General features: G+C 52.7%; 1 long non-coding RNA gene across 1 annotated transcript; it reads right to left on the bottom strand.

Annotated features, from left to right (window-relative positions):
* Window positions 1-6,405: 6,405 nt before the first annotated feature.
* On the bottom strand, window positions 6,406-15,195 carry LOC138844518 (uncharacterized). Its single transcript, XR_011380411.2, has 2 exons — window positions 14,898-15,195; window positions 6,406-7,516 (listed from the first exon to the last, which is right to left on the bottom strand). It is a non-coding gene; the product is annotated as an uncharacterized LOC138844518 (long non-coding RNA).
* Between the last annotated feature and the right edge of the window lie 7,217 nt (window positions 15,196-22,412).

Here is a 22,412-nt window from a genome sequence, read left to right as displayed (position 1 = left end):
TGTCTGACTCGCCCAGTGCCTCTGACACCGCCCTAATGTGCAGTGGCGTCCATGGGGTGGCCGAGGATCCCTGGAAGAACATTGTCCCCCCTCTGGAGGCTGCAGCGGGGGCACAGTACATGACGGGACAAGGACAACTCTGCTGGGTACACGAAGAGACAGAAGAGACAACTGCCCCCAGCGAGGAACATTCCGGAACGCTCTGAGCTCCCTGGTCTCTGCATACAGTCTGCCGTCTGATTCACCCTGCTGCCTGTCAACTCCGCAGGCTCCCGTGCAAAATTAGGTGTGGCCCAGGGTAACCCAGCCTGGGAAAAGAAGGACTTCCAATGCCTAAAAGTTAAATTAGGGCTGGCGCCACGGCTCACTAGGCTAATCCTCCGCCTTTTGGTGCCAGCACCCAGAGTTCTAGTCCCAGTCGGGGCGCCGGATTCTGTTCCGGTTGCTCCTCTTCCAGGCCAGCTCTCTGTTCTGGCCGGGAGTACAGTGGAGGATGGCCCAAGTGCTTGGGCCCTGCACCCCATGGGAGACCAGGAGAAGCACCTGGCTCCTGGCTTTGGATCAGCGCGGTGCGCTGGCCACAGCGGCCATTGAAGGGTGAACCAACAGCAAAAAGGAAGACCTTTCTCTCTGTTTCTCTCTCTCACTGTCCACTCTGCCTATCAAAAAAAAAAAAAAAAAGTTAAATTAAGTTACACCTGCCACCCTCCACACAACAGCAAAAGGCATCAGGTTCCACGAGCTGACCGCCCCTCCCCCCTGCTGAGGAAGAAAGTGGGGGCAGGGCAGGCAGTACCTTCCTAGGCAGAGCCTGGGGAGCTGGGGGGTGGGGGTGGGGGGTGGAATCTGAGTGTCCCCAGAGCCCCGTGCTGCTTGGAAGGCGGAAGCGGAACGTTAAGCAAACCCTGGATTCTGGGGAGAGGGAGAGGAGGACAGGAGGAAGGAAGTCGCGGGCAAGTAGAATTCGTTAAGCAGAGATTTGTGAAATGGCTCTAAGATGGGCTCAGCAAGCGGAGTTTTCATCTGAAACTGATTTATGGAATGATTTTGCGTCTTGAATGCTCCTTCTCTAAACAAATGATTCAAGAAAGAAAACGGCTAAGGGAAAGCCAGTCTCTGCAACGAAATCTCCAAATCGTAGGCTGGCTTGTCTACCTGAAAGAAGAAATGCAGAAGTGGAGGTGAACGTTTAAGAAGCCGGCAGCTCAGCTGGGGAAGAGCTACTGCTCAGTGTCGCCTCCTGGAGGATGAGGATGAAATGGACTTAGACCAAGGCTTCCAATGACAGAAACAGAGACGCTTACACGGGGCTTCCGGAATAATCCCAGCCTTGGTTCTAATCGTGGATGTAGTGGCCACGGACACAAAGGGCCGCTGAGTGAGGAGAAGGAGAGACTGAGAGTCTATGATACGTCACGGGCAGCAAGCAAGCAGGGAGCAGACCCACACGTGAAAACCAAGACGATCACGAGAGGGAGGCCCGGGCTGGGCGTCCCAAGTCTGAAGATCTGCACTCCAACACGCGCTGGAATCTGAACACTCTGAGTAGCATTTCAGCCCTCAACAGCTTCCAGATTTCAGATTTCAGGTTCCCACAGCAGAGACCCCCGACTGGGGAAGTCTATGCAAACTCTCCAAGGTCAGAAACCGAAGCATCTCTGGCCCCAGGCGTTTCAGATCAGCGCCGCTGAGCCTGCTCCGGTACTGGATAACGCGCAGCACACGACTCTGTCGTGATGGAAACAAACAGAAGCTGTGCACGCGCATCTGCAGAACTGGCTTCTCAGGTGCTCTTTGGTTGCACTTCCCCCATTTACTGGGGCTGCCCGAGTGTGGCTAGTCGCGCCCACGAGGCCAGACGTCTGCCCTCGTCTCCGTACTTCCACTGCCCGAATAGCATCTCTGGCATGCACTAGGCACAATGTGATTGCTGTGACATCAACGACACCAACTGGACCAACAGCTTCATGGGAAAAGATGCCGGAGGAGGCGGGAAAGCACTGATCAGGGTGAAGGAAGTGTCCCTAAGGAGGGCGCTATCAGGGACCGTCCCTAAGGAGGGCGCTATCAGGGAGCGTCACTAAGGAGGGCACTATCAGGGACCGTCACTAAGGAGGGCGCTATTAGGGAGCGTCACTAAGGCAGGCACTATCAGGGACCGTCACTAAGGAGGGCACTATCAGGGACCGTCCCTAAGGAGTGCACTATCAGGGACCGTCACTAAGGAGGGCACTATCAGGGACCGTCCCTAAGGAGGGCACTATTAAGGACCGTCACTAAGGAGGGCGCTATTAGGGACTGTCCCTAAGGTGGGCACTATTAGGGACCGTCCCTAAGGCAGGCACTATCAGGGACCGTCACTAAGGTGGGCACTATTAGGGACCGTCCCTAAGGCAGGCACTATCAGGGACCGTCACTAAGGTGGGCACTATCAGGGACTGTCCCTAAGGCAGGCACTATCAGGGTCCGTCACTAAGGTGGGCACTATCAGGGAGCGTCACTAAAGAGGGCACTATCAGGGACCGTCACTAAGGAGGGCACTATCAGGGACCGTCACTAAGGTGGGCACTATCAGGGAGCGTCACTAAGAAGGGCACTATCAGGGAGTGTCACTAAGGAGGGCACTATTAGGGACTGTCCCTAAGGCAGGCACTATCAGGGACCGTCACTAAGGAGTGCACTATCAGGGACCGTCCCTAAGGAGGGCACTATTAGGGACCGTCACTAAGGAGGGCACTATCAGGGACCGTCACTAAGGCAGGCCATCCCTGGGCTAGGAGGCCACTACTGGGATGTGGATGCTACACCACAGAAGGGGACTATCTGGTCTGCAGGATTTGGTGTGAAACAGTGGCCACGAGGGATTAACCCAACTCTGCAGCGCTTCTGAATACGGAGGTCCCATCCGATTGCTCCTGTCGTGAGCCCACGAAGCTGGCCCTGAACAAGCCCAGAATCCTTGACAGATTTTAAACAAGGGCATGGCAAGCAGAATATTTTTTTTAATCTTTAAGAAAATTCCCTGTGGTTGCCTTCTAGATCTTTGTTAGCAAAGAGATCTGGAGAAATGTCTCAGGATAAAACTTCCGGTCCATGTAGTCAGGGGCCTGAACTCAGCAGCCAGCAGCAACAGGGTTGCAGAGACGCGGATGGTCCCGGGGAAAGCTGAGGAGCCCGGAACTGCACCAGGAGCGGAGCCTGGGCAGGGTGGGGGTGGGGCACGCACGGAGCCTGGCAGGCTCTCCAGTCGAGTTCCGCAGAGGCACCCACAGGACCCCTAAGCTGCTCTTGAGAACGTAATAGGATGCAGAAGAGAGGCATGAGGGGACAGCATCAGGATCCTGGGAGGAGAGCGACTAGTGCCTTGGGGCAGAGCCGGCGCCCCTGCGGCTTCTCCAGGCATGGTTAACTCTGCGCACAGAGCTGGGGGCACAGGGTCTAGGGACGCAGTCGGGCATGTGAGAGGGTGCAGGGCAGGTGGAAGGGCCTCCCCGCAGTTTCGGGAGCACCGCGTCCGTGAGCCAGGTGAGTCCTGTTCACAATGAATAAAAGAGGCATTGGACATCAGGTGACTTCTCCAAGGCCACAAAATGAGGTCACCAGCCCCTTGTCCTAGGTCTTCCTCCAAGGGACCACACTTCTCCCCCAGAGGTCTCCCACTGTTTGCACGGCATAAAGAAAGCCAACTGATTATCTCCAGGGGAACGCAACAGAGGCCAGGGACGCCAGGCATGGAGGCCACCAAGAACCTGAACTGCAAAGCGCTGGAAGTAAGCTGGCCCTGGGCCTACATCCTCATGGTAGCCACGTGCTTCTGGCAAAGGCTGCCTGCTGGGCCAAACTCATCGAACAGGTGCTCGCAAAGCCGTGGAAACGTCGGGTCTCTTTTTCCCAGGTTGTACTCGAATGCCCTGTATTGCCATGAGAAAACACTTGTTGGGATGCTTGTTTCCGCTCTGATTAGCAGCTGTGGGCCGAGGAAGCGCAGGGCTGGGAATTTCTATCCCCGAGCCCTTGCAGGCCCTCTGGTTTCAGACAAGTTCAGCAACTCTTTGAAAGAAGAGCCAATACAATGGAAGAGACAAAAGATCTTATTTCGAAACCCAGTTTTATCCAGGATTACTCACAGCACCATCCCATCCGTCCTTGCACGATTTTATGTTCATTATGAGTTGGACATGGAGTCATTTTTCATAAGTCTGATCTTTGGTTAGCGGCGGAACCGTTAACATTAGTGCCTCCTGAAAATGAGGCATCCACTATCTGACCCTTCCAGCCCTGGCTGCCCCACGTGTCTCCATTCATCACAGGTTCTCCTTGGAGAACCCGGATCCTGCTGCTGGAGAGGCCCCCACCGTGGGATCCCAGATGCTGGACAGGAAGTCGTTAGGGCAGCTCCTTCCCACATCTTTCTGTAGGAACTGAAAAACACTGTTGTTGCAAGGAGACTCCTACCCTGGGATAACCAAGCATCACATCCTACCCCTGGGGTAACCAAGCATCACATCACCTACCCCTGGGGTAACCAAGCATCACATCACCTACCCCTGGGGTAACCAAGCATCACATCACCTACCCCTGGGGTAACCAAGCATCACATCACCTACCACAGTGATAACCAAGCATCACCTACCCCTGGGGTAACCAAGCATCTCCTACCCCTGGGGTAACCAAGCATCGCATTACCTACCCCTGGGGTAACCAAGCATCACATCACCTACCCCTGGGATAACCAAGCATCATCACCTACCCCTGGGGTAACCAAGCATCGCATCACCTACCCCTGGGGTAACCAAGCATCACCTACCCCTGGGGTAACCAAGCATCACATCACCTACCCCTGGGGTAACCAAGCATCACATCACCTACCCCTGGGGTAACCAAGCATCACCTACCCCTGGGGTAACCAAGCATCACATCACCTACCCCTGGGGTAACCAAGCATCACATCACCTACCCCTGGGGTAACCAAGCATCACCTACCCCTGGGGTAACCAAGCATCACCTACCCCTGGGATAACCAAGCATCATCACCTACCCCTGGGGTAACCAAGCATCGCCTACCCCTGGGGTAACCAAGCATCACCTACCCCTGGGATAACCAAGCATCGCATCACCTACCCCTGGGGTAACCAAGCATCACATCACCTACCCCTGGGGTAACCAAGCATCGCATCACCTACCCCTGGGATAACCAAGCATCGCATCACCTACCCCTGGGATAACCAAGCATCGCATCACCTACCCCTGGGATAACCAAGCATCGCATCACCTACCCCTGGGATAACCAAATATCGCATCACCTACCCCTGGGATAACCAAGCATCGCATCACCTACCCCTGGGATAACCAAGCATCATCACCTACCCCTGGGGTAACCAAGCATCGCCTCACCTACCCCTGGGATAACCAAGCATCGCATCACCTACCCCTGGGATAACCAAGCATCGCATCACCTACCCCTGGGGTAACCAAACATCGCATCACCTACCCCTGGGATAACCAAATATCGCATCACCTACCCCTGGGATAACCAAGCATCGCATCACCTACCCCTGGGATAACCAAGCATCATCACCTACCCCTGGGGTAACCAAGCATCGCATCACCTACCCCTGGGGTAACCAAGCATCGCATCACCTACCCCTGGGGTAACCAAGCATCGCATCACCTACCCCTGGGATAACCAAGCATCGCATCACCTACCCCTGGGATAACCAAGCATCGCATCACCTACCCCTGGGATAACCAAGCATCACCTACCACAGTGATAACCAAGCATCACATCACCTACCCCTGGGGTAACGAAGCATCGCATCACCTACCCCTGGGATAACCAAACATCACATCACCTACCCCTGGGATAACCAAGCATCACCTACCACAGTGATAACCAAGCATCACATCACCTACCCCTGGGGTAACCAAGCATCACATCACCTTCCCCTGGGATAACCAAGCATCACCTACCCCTGGGGTAACCAAGCATCACATCCTACCCCTGGGATAACCAAGCATCACATCACCTACCCCTGGGGTAACCAAGCATCACATCACCTACCCCTGGGATAACCAAGCATCTCCTACCCCTGGGATAACCAAGCATCACATCACCTACCCCTGGGATAACCAAGAATCACCTACCCCTGGGATAACCAAGCATCGCATCATCCAAACCCTTTTATTACACCCTTGGAACATTTTTGAGGGTAAAGACAGATTTTATTAATAATGACATGACGTCAGATAGAAATAAAACCTAAATGAGAGATCCCAGGTAAATGTTCGCCCTTCCTCGGTGTAATTTGAAGGTGAGCAAGCCAGCCTCCCACTGGAGTAGGCCCTTTGCAGCAGACGTGCCTTACACGTTATTTACACAAGGTACTTCAGGAAGTTTCTGGAAAATGGAGTTTAAAGATACGTCTACTTTAATGCAAACATTTTTCAAATCCAGGCCTAGTTTTTTTCCTAATACACATTTTCTTTGACCTTTTTGAAGACCCCCTTGTATGTGTGTATAGTTTTATATATACACACATACATTTATAGAATGGATGCAATATATGTTCAACATTACACATATACGTCCATCACAGGTGGAAATAAGATACAGCAGTCACCTGACAACAGAATCTAGATTAATTGCCCCCTCCCCCATCTGAAGCATTGATTCTGTAAGGGTCCTGGACGTTGAAATAACGCTGGAATTCTTTGACTTAGAATCAAAGACAACCAGGTGCCAGGACTAAAGAAATCCCAAGCACAAAAGTGTCTTTTACTTTTACTTCGAGTAAAAGTCACTTCAATCCGTCCTATCTGGAATTGAGTAGTCACTGAGTAAAAGTCACTTCAATCCGTCCTATCTGGAGTTGAGTAGTCACTGAGAAAGGAAGCAAGGCGATGCACCCGTTCTGTAAGAAGCTCATCGGAGTGCCTCGGATGTGCTCAGACCACCGTGCTGAGGGGCGAGTTGGCAATGACGTTGTCGCGAGCACGGAAATGCAGGGCAAGGGGTGGAAACCGCTCGGTACTGAGGACACGCCAGGCAGCGTGGACGCCCGGCCCACGAGCTCCCCATGTGGCTCTTCATGGCCATCCTATTAAATACACAGTGCTGCCTTCCCCCATGCTGAGAACCCGGTGACCGGAGTCCCAGTGACCAAGCAGAGTAATCGGGAGCGTGGTGGCTGGAACCCATGACCGTTCCCAAATTCTGCAGCCCAAACCTCCCCTCTTCCTGTCCGAGTAATTAAGGCTATGTGCCTATCACCCAAAGGATAATCCTTCCCATAAATAGTTTAAAATATTACTAAATAGCTAAAGGCATTAAGGTTTTAGGAGGTGTAGTTTAGGAATCTCTGTAAATGATTTACGTAAAAAGCAAACCAGGAGACAGCTGAACTCCTCACGTCAGGGTCTTGAAGATGTGCCTGCCTTCTTCTTCAAAGACGCGTAGCAAGTGCGGCCTCTTGGTTGCTCACTGTCAGCCTCACCTTCCCTCCTGAGAGTGTCAGTCCTGCAAATCAGATCAGAGAAGAACTCATTTCCACAGCTCAGGAAATCCACTCATCAGTGAGCGCTGGGATGAGAGGCCGCTTGCGGAGAACCCGAATTAAAACAGCTCGACAGTGGCCCCATGGATCGCTACAAAAGCCCTTAATAAAAGCAGCTGGATTTCACCGTGGCTCCAAGGCGCTTGTCGCGTGTCCCAAGCCCTTCAGTCTTACTCTGTTCGACTACAAGGCCGGAACCCCGAGTCTGTAAATCCCGGAAAGACTGTTTGCTTTTTCTTCCTTTCCTCTCTGATTCCTTTTGCAAACGGGTGTCAGGCTCAGCATTCCTCAGCCTCGCTTCTTTGCAGTTAGTTACTGAGAGGAGCGCTGCCTGACGATGCTTCACCGGGAACGGCACTGGGCCACCGGGCTGAGAGCCGTGGTGCCGACTGGGACGTCCCCCTGAGCATCACTGCCCTTTCCCTACACTAGAGACCCGAGGAAGCGGGGCCGAAAACCAGCAAGGCGGAGGCAGCTGAGAGTCCCGGAGCGAACGCCTGCTCTCAACGCTGCCACAGAAAGCAGGCTGCCCTTGAACCCATCCCAGTGTCCCTGAACTGCCCATCTGCCAAGGGCAGGGCTGCACCACGCCGTCTGCTCCGAGGCCCAGTGAGCACTATTGCAGGGTACTGGCTGGCCCAAGGCTGGTCTCTTCGTCCAGCAAATGGGAAAGGAACGAGAGTCGGGCTCACACCTCTGCGTCTCAGCTGCGGTTCCGCGCTGTACCAGTGACTCAGCCCCCAGTTAACTGGGAAGCTTGCTTCATTGGCTGAGCCTCTGCTGCTTAAATAAGACCTTCAGGTGTCGTTCCAAGCAAACGACTGCAGAAAGAGGCATTGGCGTTTATGCAAAAGCCTAACTGCGTCCCTTCTACTCCTCGTGTCCAGCAGAAGCACGCGGCTCTCTGTGGAGTTCCAGAAAATGATGCAAACTCGCCTGGATGAGACATTCGGGGTGCACAAAGATGGTCGCCTCCGGGCAGTGCCCCTGAGGAAAGCTGAGGAGCTGCAGGCGACCCCGGGTCAGGCAAAGGCTTCCAGAAACAGAGAGGGGCGCCGGGAGGACCCATGGGGGCACACGAGGGACGTGTGGGAGGCAGGCCTGGCCCCCTGGGGAAGGCTGATCACCTGTGAGCAGCAAAGCGTGGGAGGCAAAGGAAATTGGAATTCTGTTCAAGTCAAGACACCTATAGGCTCCCGATGAAGGAGCACTCTTTCCTTCAGACAAAGAAAAGTGTGTGAACTCCCCGACAGCCCTGAGCAGGTGCCCTCGGAGAGACGCTGCCCGCCTGAGCAAGGCCCGGTCCAGTCCAAGCTCTGATTTGCTGCTACTTCATGCCCTGTGCTGTCTTCTTCACAAATCTCTCCTCCTCCCCCTCCCCACCCTGCCCCACCCCAGCCTTCCAGTGCCCTGCACTGCGCATTGGTGTCGCTGGTGCTGCGGGGGGTACCAGGAAGGTGGGTGGAGACCAGGGGGTGAAGCTGACTGGCCAGGAGGTCCAGCAAAGCACGGGTCAGCGTAGGGAGCCAGGCATGGCCCAGCTGGACCTGACCGCGCCCTTCCCTCCACCCCCACCAGCCCTGCAATGCTGGCCCCAGTGGGGGGTGGGGGGAGGGGACGCAGGACAGCCAACCTCCGGGCCACTGGGGGTGGGGGGTGCAAGGTTCCAGTGACTCAGGCAGAGACGCCCCGCCCCCCCTGCCCAACTGCACGGCTCCCGCTTCTCTCGTGTCTTGGTCTCTAGTGTCATTCTTGTCAATGCAAACGACTCGTCAGGACCAGGTGGCCTCTGCCTCCCGGTCCCCGCTGGTCACAGGCCCGGCCCTTTCTCCCTGCCTCCCTCACGCCTCTCATTGCTCTGGGAGGTGGGGTCAGACTCTCCACTAGCCAATCTCTGGTGTTCTAAGCAATCCCCTGGCTCTTGACCCCGGAGAAGCCTCAAACTAATTTCAGATGCATACAATATCATTCCATTCATAGGATTTTCAGAAAAAAAAAAGTTGCCATACTTCAAAGAACTTTTAATGATTAAGAAATAGAACTTGTTTAACCCCTGACAACTCACATTGAGCTTGCTTGTCCTTTTAACCGAACTTTATTTGGTTCTAGCTCCAAGCCCAGCAGTGCGACAAATATGGTTGCTGGGGATCAAGCCCAGGGCCTCACGGGTGACTTCCATCAGCTACAACTGAGGGGGCAGCTTTTCACAGAGATGGCCCACCCCTGAACAATAGCCATTAAGTTCGTCAGCAGACTGGAAATTGGAACAGGGCTACAGAAATAGAAGAAGAACCCAAGAGCCAAGGGCTGTGCGCTGGCAGCATCTCTCTCGGCCTTTCTGAGTCCCGCTTGAGAACAGATCACGCGCAATGCTGGGGCTGGCCGCACCAGGTCAAGCTGGCGTGTGGCATCATGAGGCAACAATTCTGAGAAAATCTCCTACCTTGAAAAGGCATCAGAATTTTATTTTTTCCAGCAAGTGGCCTCAATTCCAAGGCTTTGTGTGTCTTTTAGGGGTGTGAGTTCACAGCCATGGCGTGATGTCCGCAACGGTCCTGCAGGCGTCTGATAGAATCAGCGCAGGCTTAAACTCTCCACTGTAGAACCTGCAAGGAGCAGGAAGCCTTTCTGTATTGGCAGAGTGCGCGGCTCTGCCTGGCATCCAGAGGGAAGACACAGATCATTTCATGTCTGGGCAGACTCAGGATGCCGCCTGATGACAGAAGGGTTTGCCACCAACTGTCTAAATGTCATCTCGCCTTGCTGAGCTGCTAACAAGAAGTCGCAACACACATGCGCCATATGTCACTTAGAAGGAGACACAGTCAGCATCTCTGAATCTGTTATCTTCTCAGCTCAGAGAACAAGGAGCCAGTTACCTGCCTCCACGCACAGCTGTGTGCTCCTTCCCGACCATAGCCAGGGAGGTCAGCTTGCAAGGGACCGCCTCGGCCTTTCCATCCAGGAGAGGGGGAGAAGGCCCAGGTGCAGCACACTGCTCACCCTGGCCAGTCCACCCTCCACCTGGGCATACAAAGGAAGCCGCCCCTTGCCAATGGGTTCAAAGACTCCAGGATGGTTGGATGATCCAGTAACGTGTCGGGGGCGGGGGCACATACGTAGGCAGGGACGATGTATAATAAGTGTCTGAATATGGGGCAGGGGGTTCATGCTGGCAGGCAGGGTGTGGTTATGAAGCACGAGAGGGTAGAAGAATACAGGGTGTAGGCTGTGGGTGTAGAGAGAGCAGCAGAGAATATGCACGGGGATGCATAGGCTGTGTACACTACGCAGGGAGGTCATCGAGGTGAGGACGTGCACGTGTGCGCGTCAGGTGGCAGGGGTGGGCGTGCAGCTGCATACGTATGTGAGTGGGGGCTGCTGCACGTGTAATGGGCAGTAGGGGCTGCATGGGGGTACGGTGTCAAGAGTGGGGTGGTGCGTCTCGGCTATCAAAGTCTGAAAAGCCAGCCACGCTCTCTTTGCCTCAGCTCCCATGACGGACCCTGGTCCAGGGCTACGGGAGCAAGCTTCACACAGATGCAGAGCCCGCCTGCTCTGAGCACTTGGCCCCTGGAGCTGCTTCAGAATGCGGCTGCCCCCGCAGTCGCACACAGCAGTCCTCTGTGCTGGGACCCAGGGCACTGCTTTGCTATGATGTACGTGACTACAGACCTGCAATGCCCCACAGGACTGACTGGGGGAAATATCCTGGGCCATAGTTTCCAGTGATAAAGCATAATCACCATCATGATGATCACCATCACCACCACCATCACCACCATCCTCACCACCACCATCACCATCACCATCACCATCACTGTCTTCACTGTCACCACCACCATCACCATCACCATCACCATCACTGTCTTCACTGTCACCACCACCATCATCATCCTCACCACCACCATCATCACCATCACTGTCTTCACTGTCACCACCACCACCATCATCACCATCACCGTCACTGTCTTCACTGTCACCACCACCATCATCATCACCACCATCATCACCACCATCACCATCACCATCCTCACCACCATCATCACCATCATCACCATCATCAGCATCACCATCCTCACCACCATCACCACCATCACTGTCTTCACTGTCACCACCACCATCACCATCACCATCACCATCCTCACCACCATCACCACCGTCACCATAACTGTCTTCACTGTCACCACCATCATCATCACCATCACCATCGTCACCACCACCACCACCACCATCCTCACCACCATCACCACCGTCACCATCACTGTCTTCACTGTCACCACCACCATCCTCACCACCATCATCATCACCATCCTCACCACCATCACCACCACCATCATCATCATCACCATCCTCACCACCATCGTCGTCGCCGGCACAGGCATTGTTGTAGTCATTTCTATGCACAGTGCATCGCAGCTTCCAGGACTCCCTCATCCCTCATCCCCTGCACCGCCACGTAATAAAGAGCCAAACAACACGGCGTCCTTTCGCAAAGGTCAGTTCTACAGCTCAGAATCCAGCTCTGCTCACGGTCAAGGAAAGATTGCCTGAAATCCAAGGCTCAAGTGAGCTCAAGACTTCAACGTGAGCACACAACCTCCATTTCTTGACCAAGCCTCACTGCAGTCCCAGGTTTCCTTGTGAGTTCCCATTCCTTCCCTGGGAAGTTTTTACGCTGCTCCTACCGCCTCCTGAAAACACAAAATTGAATTGCAAACACGTACGAAGTCGCTGGATGGTCACACAGATAAATATTACTCTCTCTTTGCTGTCAACATGCGAGCGGCCTCCATTGCAGCCCTGCTAATGATAGCGAGAGCAGAGCGGTCGTCTGCGCTCCTGGACGGAACCCCACAGAGAGCAATTTGTCCCACCATTTGTCTCCGGGATGCAGCTGACATTTGCACAGGCCTCCGCATTTCCACTTCACAGACTCAGTTCCCAGGAAAGCAAGCAGGAATTTCTCAGGACGGCAGAGCGGCAGCCGTGCTGGGATTTGCACGCAAGGACAATGCAGCGTGCCAGACCTTTATCCTGAGGGCAGAGTTCAGTCTGCTGAGCGGAGACGCACTGGCATCTCCATTTCACTGGCCTTTGTTTCAAAAAGAGGAGAAAAGCAAAATGTCAGCGAGGGACTCCCACTGCCGGTCTGTGCGGTGAAATTTTCTCAGACTGTAACGGCGGGAGAAATTGGGAGGCTATCCCAACACTCAGAGAAAGCACCCCCACCCGGCCAGCCCCTTGTAGAACGAGTGAGGAATCCAGGGGTCGACAGCCCCAGACCCGAGTCTTGGCCCCATCCAAGTCGCCACTGCACAGGACGGAGAGCAGCTCAGCCTGCAGCACCCGTGCGACAGCTGCCAAACCCAACGTGGCCACAAAATGAATCAGAGGCCACACAGTCCTGCGTCTGTCCACGCGTGCGTCCACGCAGCCTGACAGCTGACACAGCCACGCACGGTTCTTCTACCTGGGTGTCCAGCGACAATTCTACCGGACCCTCCGTACTCAAGAAGTTCCCAGGGGACAGACAATCCAACACCAACAGACAGGCTGAGTGCTGTCCCCACGGCTAAGCCCCCCGGGGAGGGCGCTGGACGCAGCCTGGATGTGGGTAGAGAGGGCCCACAGCTGGAGCTCTCTTGAGCTGTCCCAGAGGACAACGACGGTTCTCTGTGTGCAGAATCAGAGGTTCCTGAACGTCTGTGTATAGGACCCCTGGAGGGCCGGGGCAGGGGACAGTTAGGACAGGGGCTCAAGCAGGAGGCAGGGAGACGACTCTGCAGCCTCCTGGCTTCCAGTGTCCCCTTTGAGAGCCTTTAGTAGTAGATGCCACGTCACACCCACCCCGACCACCAACTTTTGTTTCCTCTTCCTGGAAGGCAGAAGAATATCCTGGGAAACTCCAGGGGAGACCATAGCCTGCTCTTTGAAAAAATAAATTTATGTTTTTGGTCTACCGGTGCCAGTCCCAAGGGCGCAGGGCTTTCAGCTGCATAAAATTCCTGTTAGGTTTTCCTGGGAACCTAAACCACCGACAGTCCCTGTGAAATCCTGCCTCGCACGGTCTTCTAGGCGATTAAGTGCCCCCCTCCCATCTGCAGGGCACGCATTCCTCCAGCTCCCCTCTGTACGTCTGTCTTGGACACCGCGGCACGGTGCCAGCCCCAGCGCTCAGCACGCACAGGCCTCCTTCAGCTACACTGTGGGTGACCCCACAGGCAACACCCAAGTGCAGCACGGACTACAGGAACCCAGGCGCACTCGGACTACAGGAACCCAGGCGCGCTCTGACTACAGGAACCCAGTCACACTCGGACTACAGGAACCCAGTCACGCTCGGACTACAGGAACCCAGGCGCACTCGGACTACAGGAACCCAGTCACACTCGGACTACAGGAACCCAGGCGCACTCGGACTATAGGAACCCAGGCGCACTCGGACTACAGGAACCCAGGCCCACTTGGACTACAGGAACCCAGGTGCACTCGGACTACAGGAACCCAGGTGCACTCGGGCCTTCCCATAGCCCCCTGCATCAGGAGGAACTGGCTTTTTCCTAGGCGTTGTGCCCTGGAGCCATGCCACCTGGAGACCTTTGGATTCCGAAAGGGCACACCATTGTCCATCTCCCCTGCTCTTGCCCCTAGCTCAGCCCCACCCCCCCCCATCAAGACCAACGCAAGCCCTCATTGTCTGCAGAGGTGTGGCATACCCAGTTCAGCCCAAAATTAAACTGCCTATAAAGTACTACTTTGACCTCACAAACAGACTTTAAGCCCCTGGAGGAGAAAAAAGAAAAACCACCGCCCTACGCCTGTGCCCTCCTATGTTGTCGTATGCCGCTCACCTTCTGCGTTCTGGTGCCCATTCCAATCTGCTTCTTGATTTCCCCAACTACAAGTCCTCTGAGCACCAGAATGCCAATGCATCCGAGCCAACATCCTCATCCGACAAACACAAGTGCCGTGCTCTGACTGCCCACTCCCCAAACCCCACAGAAGTGCCGCGCTGTGACTGCCCACTCCCCGGAACCCCACAGAAGTGCCGTGCTCTGACGCCCACTCCCCAAACCCCACAGAAGTCCCGTGCTCTGACTGTCCACTCCCCGGAACCCCACACAAGTCCCGTGCTCTGACTGCCCACTCCCCAACCCCACAGAAGTCCCGTGCTTTGACTGCCCACTCCCCAAACCCCACACAAGTCCCGTGCTCTGACTGCCCACTCCCCAAACCCCAGCCTTTCTTTCTGTACCTGCCCCTGCGGTCCCAGACGTCAGGGGGGCTTTCTCTTCCTCCTCCCTTCTGCCGGATGCCCTTGCCAAGACAAACGCCACCCACCTGGCTCTGCTGCGTGCTGGCTGCCACCACCGTAACCGCAGCAGTGTCTACAACCAGGAGAACGCCTTGTGCACGACCCAATTGCCAGCAGCGGACTCCACACGTTCTCATGCGAACCTGTCAGCAGCTTGATTTAATTGTTCTGCAATGGGACGTGTATCAAAACATCACAGTGTACTGCAAAAATACATAAAACATGATTTCTCAGAAGAATCTCTGAAAAGACATCTGCAGAAGCTTCTCACGCGTCTTCCTTAGTGCTTCCCTTCCAGATCCAGTCGCCCTGTAACTCCGGCACAGAGAAACGTCCTACAGCGTCACATGAAAGGCGTCCCTCCCGTGGGCAGTAGCCGTCCACTTCATGACCCCGCTGCACAGGAGCCCTGCTGACATCTGACGCCTGTCTTCCCAGGCGGGCATCCCCTGCTCAGCCACTCCCTTTACTCAAAGCAAAGCAGCCAGACCTGAGCTCGGGCCATAGCTGCTTCCGCAGCGCGTCTTTTCCCTGCTCCATAATGCGGCCCTGTCCTCAAGGCAGCCACGTGCCACATGCCACGCGCTCCCGAATCTCTTCCTAGATAAACCCATCAAGAACTCTGCCTGCCGCCTTTTGCTGAGGGCACTTTTGATGGAGGTGATTTTCTAGCACACATAATGCATTAACAGGTCCATGGGGAGTCCTGGAGGGTTAACCTAGAAAGGTCAGCTTCCACTTAGTGTGAGTTCTACAACATCAAGACGTGAAAGGAGAGATCTGCATCAGTTAATAGAGGACAGCGTTCCTGACGTGGAGGCAGTCAGGGCTCATCATGCAGGAACACACACTGACTAAGCAATCATCAAATTTATGAACGACCCCCAGGAGACTCATGCTGGTGGAGCTCTAGAATTCTGTGAATAACAGCAAAAGCAGAAAGTTTTCAAGAAATAAACAGAATTTCCTTCAGAAGCAATAAAGGGGCGCTTTGCTCCTCATGGACATCATTAGACAACTCATTGGCACAAGTTGGAAGTCGTGTCTTCAAAGTTCAAAGGGCGAATCGTTGAACCTCACAATCTTGTATGCAAACCAGCATGTCAGTGCAATGCAAGAAAACAGCTGGCCGTGGGAGAATGCAGACAGGCCTCAGACCACAGCTGCTTTGACTCACTCAGGTGTATACTGGAGAAAATGAAAAGTAACCACATAATAAAGAGGATGATGGGATAGTCACAGGAAAGCTATGATGATTCCTAAAGGAATATGATTTCTATCATTATAGGAATAATACAGGGATATGATTATTCCTATAAGTAAGCCTTTATTTGTACTCCTTAGCTATTAGTGAAAATATGAGACTAATATAATAGCAATAGGATGATGAAAATAAAAGATATGATATTCTAAAGTTCTTCCAGTGGCTTGAGACATATGACAACTAATCGTAAATGGTGACAAAAATGGGGGTTTTAAAATGTGCATGAAACATGTAAATATGCCAAGCACTAAAAATAGACGTGACACTGAATCATAATTTCAAGTCAGAAATGAAAGCTGGAACTAAAGAGGTTCATGCATTTCCAACACACACGCACACACACACACGCACACACGCACACACACACGCACACACGCACACACACACACGCACACACACGTGCACACACACGCACACACACGCACACACACACGCACACACACACGCACACTCAGCCTGTAAATGGTGGGAATAAACCAGGAAAGCACTAGACGGAAAAAGCATAAGATACGAGGCCACTAGTGACACATGGAAGCGAATAAACTGTCTCCCGTGGGAGGGACTACCAGACGAAGGTTTTAAATGCGAAACACCAGTTCTGTTATTAATCAGAGACATTCAAAAGAACAATGACACACAAAAGATTAAAATTATAAGGCCAGAAGAAAATCAATCACCCTGGATTGAATAAAAGGCAAACAGACACAGCAGAATTTCATGTCGAATCAAAATGAACACAAAGTTGAAGGCAAAACTTGGGTAGGACAAAGATAATTTGAGATGAGAAAACATAAAATCCGCAAAGATGTTATAACATCCATGACCTTTATGTAATCAGCAACACAGAATCAAATGTTTAAGGTGAACACTTTGACATAAAAGACGGACTTCAAAATCCAGATGTGAACGTTCTACCCGCGGTAAGGACGGACAACGACGAGAAGTGTAGGGGAGTTAACAATTCAGCAGGGAAGCTCCACCTAAAGCTGTGGGTGTGAGCCTGTGCTCATCCATGCATGCAGATGACAGAGGGAGAAACGGCTACAACTGTGCATCTAGCAAACCAAAACGCTGGTTTTGTAGCGCATATGAACATTCCCAAGTCCTGAGTATTCGGCCACAAAGAATCGCAACAATTACAACAGAGCCCGCTCAGGGGAGCTGAAGTTATAAGCAAGAAGAGATAACCAGACACGTGGCAATCATCTGGAAAGCAGGTACAAGCACCCGATGGGCTCCTGAGTGAAAAGGACAACAGGACCTGAATAACAGTCTCGTGACGCAGGGACGGGAAGCCTGCAAGTGTAACCTGTCGGCGTGACTGGCGTGCTGCTCAGAGCACCTGGCGTAACCGTGAACATACTTAGAACCACACAGTCAGCCTACAATAAGAATCGCACAGTCGACGCAAGCAGCTGAAGACGCAACAATGAGCTGAACTCAAGGAAGGTGAGAGAAGTAAATCAGTAAGTATTGGACTTTGATTAATGAAACGGGAAACAACAGAAATGCTTGATTACTAAAACCGGAAGTTTACTCTGAAAAGACTCTGCTCCTTCCCCCAGAAATGAATAAATCTTTGACACCTATATAAGGCGGAAAACAGAACAAATTCAAACAAAAGTACTTCACATAAAAAAATCGAAACCCTGAAGATTTGTAGATATGAGACAATGATAGGTACAACATTTCAAAAATAAATTCAAAATTCAAATTACAATAAAACAGCTGAACAGTTGCCGGCGGCGCAGCTCACTAGGATAATCCTCCACCTTGCGGCACCGGCACACAGGGTTCTAGTCTTGGTTGGGGCGCCGGATTCTGTCCCGGTTGCCCCTCTTCCAGGCCAGCTCTCTGCTGTGGCCCGGGAGTGCAGTGGAGGATGGCCCAAGTGCTTGGGCCCTGCACCCCATGGGAGACCAGGATAAGTACCTGGCTCCTGCCCGCCGGCCACAGCGCACCGGGCACGGCGGCCATTGGAGGGTGAACCAACAGCAAAAGGAAAACCTTTCTCTCTGTCTCTCTCTCTCACTGTCCACTCTGCCTGTCAAAAATAAAAAAAAAAAAAACAGCTGAACAGTAATAGAACATATCCTAAGCCAAGAAAAGAAGACTCAAAAATTGCCAAAAAAAAAAAGATGGCATCACATATATTATACTCTATGATTTTATTCAGTAAATCAAAAATAAGCACAAACTGAGGGCTTTAAGCCATGTCATTATTTATTAACTAGTCACATAAAACTAACTAACTCTGGTGTTTAAAATGGAAACTAGGAAATAGTTGAAACAGAGCACTAACACAAAGAGGAACTAAGTCGAAATCCCAGGGAAATGTACAGAAGCTACAAATTCACGGCGGATCTACAGAGAACTGAGGGACGCCGGTGGCTTGATGCTTCTGCAGCCTCAGCTTTAGGGAGAGATGGTCCTCCGTAAATAATCCGCAAACGTAAAGCAACCCCAGTCACTGCTCTCAAAGGATATTTTCAGGCAGCTTGGGGCAACCACTTTAATTGTTACTAATGTGCAGGTGCCTCCCTTGCATTCCTAGATGACGCAAAATGTCTTGTGCTGCCACTGTCTGAGACCTGAAAATCCCTCTCAACGCACACAGTGTCAGAGGCGCAGCTGTAAATGCACAGACCGCTGCGCGTGAAGCAGCAAGGTCAATGCCGGGGTCGTCACTGCTGTCCAGCACATCTTTCTCCGCTCTCTCCTCCACACACGCTGGAACTACACTGGCCCGTGTGCCTTGGAGTTAGCAATGGTCGTGGGACTTGCTTTGGCCAAAACGATGTGAGTCCCAGGTCCCCTGCAGTAGTCAGTTGGAAGCTCTGAGCCCCAGAGCCTCGTGCACCAAGTTCTTTCTCCGTCTGATTGTTGCTCCCCCTCTTCGCGGAGGAACGACACTAAGCCCTGCCTAGGCTTCATATCCGAGTCACGGCACCATTATGTCACTCCCCGTCTTCGTGGAGGAACGACACAGGACCCTGCGCTGTTCTTTTGTCTGCTCGGCCCTCCCCGGGTTTGCTGCTGGTTCTTCCCGGGTTGGCTACCGTCCCTTCCACCTCCGTGGAAGGGCGGTTCCCCCTGGCCACTTTCCCCACTTCCGCGGGGGAGCGGCACACCGCCGGCCGGCTCTCTCGGGGGCTGCACAGGTGTTCCCTCAGATAGATGTTCCTGGTGCATGTTGTCTCTCTCCTCCTTTATAGTCCTCTTCCACCAATCCCAACTCTGCTACCCACACGCCGAGTACGCTGCTCTCCTCCAATCAGGAGCAGGTCCCACAGTCTATTGGTTGAACTGGAGGCATCTGTGTAGAAGCTGTTTCCTCCTCTCCCAGCGCCATATTGTGGGAGAGCAGATGCATAGAATAAGTCTTAATTCCAGTAACTTAGTCTAGTCCAAGTTGCTCCCCACATCTGATGTCGTGATGTTGGCAGCCCGGACACCTTATCGGAGGTGGGGGAGCTTTTTACTGCCAAGAGCAGAAAACTTGTGGGCTATCCTGTTTCCCAATTTCTCAGGACTCTAGTAGGTGGTTACCAACTGCACAGTGCGGGGGAAAGACCGTCACAGACAGGCACAGAACTGCAGTTCCCTGTAGGGTCTCCAATAGGTGATGGGAACCGTGATAAATGACCGTCGCCCTCCATCTTCGAAGCAAAAAGTCAAAGGCAGTGGGTTGATATAACAGCCAATTACCCATGGGAAATCCACAGGAAACTGGCCCCCCATGGGTCTGCTTCCACCTGACTGCTGAAATTTTGATTAGCAGAGCTCTGAACATGTGCCCCAGAAATGAGCGAAGTTGTTCAGCTCAGCACTAATCTCACTGTGAAACACCAGGCAAATCCCAGCCCCACGACTTGCACTATGGATGCAGTTATCTTCAAACACAGCTCTCCTCCCCACCCCTTTCCCTCGTCAACATTAACATGCAAAGCCATTGGATCCAAACTAATTTGTTTGCAACCCAGTTCGATGGGCGTTGCAACGTTCATAGGGATTTTCTGACGCCCAGACACTGCTGCAGCACATAGATCAGTGGGAGCTAAATCCCCCACAGCTGCTAAAGTGAGCAAGGAGACCTGAAATACTTCATCAAGGCTCATTTATTTCGCTGTAGTGACGAGACCACTAGCCGGTTCCAGCTCTGAGAAGAAATCGGAGCTGTCCAATCACCATTCAGCTCCCGACCAAAGCACTTTTTGGGTTGTAAATCGATATACAAAATTAGGAGTCATTACTGTGATTGTACAAGAATCACCTGCAGAAACGGAAGACTAGGCCTGTCCCTTGCTTTAGTGCCATTCTCTATGCAAGAGCGGGGACCCTCTGCAAGGCCATTCCAGAAAACCGTTCCATCCATCCGTTTATCTGAGCCGATTCTAAAGCTGACGTTGCTCTTTGGCTGGCCCCTCTGGCCTCTTCTGCATCAGTTGAGAAGAGTCACTGCTAAAACCTAGAGGCCAGGAACAGTTCTGGTGGTGTAGACACGGAACAGATGAGAACAGTGAGCACTCAGGATGGCTGCTTCATCGCCAAGCGGTGCTGCGAGAAGTCTTGAGCCCCACGTGGTACCGCACAGGTGAAATTGGGCATCCGGGCGGGGGGGACGAATGCAGAAGTGATGGAGTTAATGGAGCGGGTACCCCTGTGGGCCAGCTTGTTCATTCTGAATGAGGTCTCCCCAGTGGCCATGAACCAGAGGCACCCGGAGTCCATTGGAAGAGCAGGGATGTGCAGCCATGCGTCCACGTTTTAGACCCTAGCTGGGAAATGTACATTCCTTTTGCCTTGGCCCTGGTCTGTGAGGTACAGTACCAACCTTGATTGTGTGGGTTGAGCAAAACAACAACAACAACAGAAATTCTTTATCAGCCGCACAGTGCTCCTCAGATGATCGTTTTGGAGGCCATGCACTTAGCAAGAGGGATCCAGGGGGATCTCCAGGTGCCAAGATCTGCTCTGGACCCTCCACAAAGGTGAGTGAAACATCAGAGAAGCGAGAAACAGACGGACTGAGGCATGCTGAAGGCGGGCCTAGGCTGGGAGGCGTTGCTTCCGTGGGAAGCCACAAGCATGCAGCAGATTGGGTTTTGCGTCCCAGAGTGAGACGAGAGTCCAGCAGAGTCCTCTTCCTTCTGAGAGCGCCAAGGTGACCCAGCCACGGTGGCGGCTCTGGGACCCTCTGGTGCTCATCGGTCCTTCCCAGGTTCAAATTCATTTCTCCCATGTTTTTCCACTTCACATCTTACTGCTTTTGTCAATGGTTTGGTTGGTAAATTATTCAGCAAAGCAAACATAAATTATTCTATTTCATCAATTTTGCGACTGCTGAAAGAAACTGTTCAAAGCATTTCTCCTGGCACCTGCCTGCACTGTTCCTGGGGCCCTCTGCTCACCCGAGGCCGTGTCTCCAGGAAGCCTCTGGGATGTGGCAAATGTCAGGAGGTGACCAATGGGATGGGACCAGCTCAGAAAAAGCCATGTTCACTGCAAACTCCCACCTCGAATGGCAGACGCGGGGCAGCTCTGCGGTCTTGGCGGTCGTCTAGCCCTTCCCTGCCTCTGTCACCTCTGCGATTTACAGACCATAACGACACGTATCTCACAGAGAAGAGGGAAGATCCCGTGAGTGAACAGTCGTGCGAGGCTTGGAGGAGTGCCTGGCACAGTCAGAGCTATAGAACGATAAGTTATTGAAAAAAGAAACTCGCGATTTGTGGGTCAATCATAGATTACCCTAAATTTTTATTTTCTTTTATTTATTTGAAAAGCAGAGAGACAGAGACAAACAGATCGAGATTTCCCATCCATTGATTCATTCTCCAAATGGTCGTAACAGCCAAGGCTAGACCAGGCCAAAGCCGGGAGCTAGAAATTCAACCAGGTCTCTCACAAGGGTGACAGGGACGCAATCACTTGAGCATCACCTGCCGTCTCCCAGGGAACACCAGCAGGCCTCCCGAAAGTAGCATCCAATTGCTGTGCCAAACAGCCACACCCCACGTGTGAATTAGAATTACAAACTTTTAGGTGAAAATGAACACACAAAGAAACTTCAGTGATTCAAAAGAAATGTACACCATGAAAATTTTTGGGTGGACTTCAAAAAACTTTTTCACCAAAACAAGCTTACCTTGTGATTTCATTTTTCCATAGACATTGTGAAGTGCCCTTTTTAAAAAAGATTGGAAGTACCCGTATACAGCAAGTGTTTCTAGCTGAGTATCAGCCCAAGGGTGGGATACCTCTTCTAGATGTGGTT

Source organism: Oryctolagus cuniculus, chromosome 12 (assembly GCF_051225735.1).
Source record: "Oryctolagus cuniculus isolate XC-2025 breed Fujian yellow rabbit chromosome 12, ASM5122573v1, whole genome shotgun sequence".
Classification (NCBI taxonomy): domain Eukaryota; kingdom Metazoa; phylum Chordata; class Mammalia; order Lagomorpha; family Leporidae; genus Oryctolagus; species Oryctolagus cuniculus.
This window is presented reverse-complemented; position numbering and strand designations above follow the sequence as displayed.